Source organism: Dipodomys spectabilis, unplaced genomic scaffold (assembly GCF_019054845.1).
Source record: "Dipodomys spectabilis isolate Male_0828 unplaced genomic scaffold, ASM1905484v1 ptg000193l, whole genome shotgun sequence".
In the NCBI taxonomy this organism is placed as follows: Eukaryota; Metazoa; Chordata; class Mammalia; order Rodentia; family Heteromyidae; genus Dipodomys; species Dipodomys spectabilis.
This window is the reverse complement of record NW_024870870.1, coordinates 4,724,359-4,727,541: the sequence shown is the minus strand read 5'-3', so window position 1 is coordinate 4,727,541 and position 3,183 is coordinate 4,724,359.

Below are 3,183 nucleotides of genomic sequence, written 5' to 3'. Positions count from 1 at the left end.
AAAGCCTGGAATCTTTGAATTTCCAGAATTAAACTTCACCTAACATCTAAGCACATTCATGGCATTAATTGCCATGATGTAATGAACAGAAGTTTTTGTTTTCAAAATTGTATACTAATATAGGTAAAGTACCTGAATTAGGGACTATTGTCAAGTAGCACTATGGAAGGAGGAATTATATATTCCAAATATGAGTTGTGTACTTTGCATTTACTAACTAAATGGTTGTTGTTGTTTTGCCAGGCCTGGGGCTTAAACTCAGGGATAGGGAATTATTCCTCAGCTTTTTTGTTGTTGTTGTTCAAGGCTAACCCTCTACCACTTGAGACACAGCACCATTTCCAGTGATTCTTTTTCTGTTTATGTGGTACTGAGGAATTGAACTGAAGTTCTCATGCATGCTAATCAATCACCGTACTGTGAAGCCCCATTCCCAGAGCCCTAAATGACGTTTTTAAGATGGCATTACTTTTTCATTCCGTAACTATGTACCATAATTTTAGCCAGACATTTTTGCTAGAAAAGGACATTGAACACAATACTGAGTCCAGTAAGGCTAGATGGACAATGAATAACCGTCACAGTCTAGCCAGAGCACAGAAGGGCTTACCTCATGGAGCTGGAACAACAGACTGAGATAGACAACTCCTGACCCACAACCCCCCTCCAGAATGAGAGGTCCACATTGGTTCCAGCCACATGGGGATGCTGGGCCACCTCCTCCTGCACCCATTCAATAAGTTCTTGAGAGAGAGAGAGAGAGAGAGAGAGAGAGAGAGGAGAGGAAGAGAGAGAGAGAGCGCATGTCAGAATTGCACATAAGCCAGGTGCTGGTGGCTCAGGCCTATAATATTAAGTACACAGGGGGCTGAGATATGAGGACCACGGTTTATAGACAGCCTAGACAGGAACATCTGTGAGACTCTTATCTCCAAAGAACCACCAGAAAACCAGAAGTGGTGCTATGACTCAAGTGGTAGAGCGCTAGCCTTGAGCTGAAGAGCTCAGGGACAGTACCCAGGAACAGAGTTCAAGCCCCACGACTGGCAAGAAGTGGACTTCCCACAACAAGAAGTGGACTGAATAGCACCCATTGTCTTAGGGAGCATGGCAGAGAAGTCAGGCCGAGCTTCCTGTCAGCTCTATTTTTTTTTTTTTTTTTGTATTATGAAGGTGATATTCCAAGGGGTGGGTTACAGTTACATAAGTAATAAGTACTTTTTTTTTTACAGTGTTAACCACTTCCTGATTTTTTCCTGCTTCCCCCAACCCTAATATCCCATTTCCCCAAAGTTGTAAAGTTCATTTCTAACATAGTGTTTAGTATATATCACTGTTGCTTTGGTTAATCTTTGTCAGACCATTTCTGTGATTTCCCTTCCCTTCCCCAAATCAAATAAACTTACATATAAGACAAAGGGTACAGAAATCAAAAACAGTGACTACAGGGAATAAACCAAAGGGGAAAAAGTAAATGGAAATAACTAAAAGCAGTACACTATACAATCATATTGTATCCATTTCTTGGACCTCATTTCAATAAGCATCATTTTCTATGGTGACACGCATATAGCTATTGAGCTGTTGTGACCTTTTATAAGAATATCCTATACATATTCTAGCTTTTTTTTAATGAGTGAAAACATGTAGCCTATGATTCTTTGGGTGTGGCTTGTTTGATGTATTATGTTTTCCAAGTCTTTCCATTTCCTTACAAATGGGGCAATGTCATTCTTTCTGACGTAAGCATAGAATTTTGTTGTGAACATATATGACATTTTCTTGATCAATTCATCTATTGAGTGGCATCTGTTTTGGTTCCATATCTTAGCTATGGTAAATAATGCTACAATTGACATAGTTGTGATGGTAACTTTAGTGTGGCCTTGTCTGTGGTCATTTGGGTAAATGCCCAGGAGTGGGATTGCTGAGTCATAGGGGAGATCTTCTGAGGAAGCATATACTTCTTTATGGAGTATTTGAACAAGTTTACTTTTCAACCAATAGTGTAGTAACATTCCTTTTTTGCTATATTCCCACCAGACCAGCATCTGTTATTATTAGTTTTCTTCATAATGGTCATCAAACTGGGGGGAAATGGAATGTCAATGTTGCTTTTATTCGTATTTCTATGGCCGGAAATGTTGCATATTTCTTCATGTTTCAATTGGCCATTCATTTCTTCTTCAGAGAGGTCTTTCTTTAAATCTTTAGCCCACTTATTAACAGGGTTGTTTCTTTGAAGATTTGTTTTGGGTGGGAGCTAACTTTTGGGGCTCTACATATATTTGAGATGTAAGGCCATTGCCTGTTGCAGAGCAATTAACGAACTTCTCCCAATCTGTGGGCTTTCTATTTTTCTTTCTATGTAAGTTCTCTTCTTCAATTTGCTAAGGGTCTGACAAATCTGTTAATTTATTGAAACAACCAGTTCTGTTTTGTTGATCTTTTTATGTTTTAGTTTGTCTTTATTTAGTTATTTCTGATTTTTTTATTTGTTTCTGTCTTCTGTTTGGGTTTGGGCTTGTTCCTGTTTTCAAGAATTTTGAGGTATATAATTAAAATACAGACTTCAGATTTCCCCAATTGCTTGATGTAGGCACTTAGAGCTATAAATTTTCCTCTAAGTACTGCATTTACTGTTTCCCAGAGGAGTTGGTTTTTTTGTGCGTTCAATTTGTTAAATTGCAGAAACTTTCAGATTTTCATTCTAATGTATTCAGTGCCTCACTGGTCATTCAGCAATGTGCTGTTCAGTCTTCATGGGTTTGGGAATTATTTTTGCTTTAGCTTTTTAATTCTAAGTTTATTCTGTTGTGGTCTGACAAGATATGGGAATTCAAATAATTTTTCTTTCAATTTGGATAGAATTTCTATGTGACATAGGATATGTTCTATTTTGGAGACTCTTCCATGAGCTGCTGCGAAGAATGTGTATACTGATGCTGAAAGTATATTCTGTAGATGTCTGTTAGGGCTAGGCATTTAATGTAGTTATTTAGGTCTTCAGTTTCTTGGTTGAGTTTTTCCTGGATGACCTATCCATGAATTTCAATGATGGGTTGAGATGTGTTTTTAGGTTAAGTAGTATTTGGTTGATGAAGTGGGGTGCTCCAGGATTCAGGGTATTGATACTTAGACTTGCTATATCCACCTAATGGAGATGTGCCTTTATCAATATAT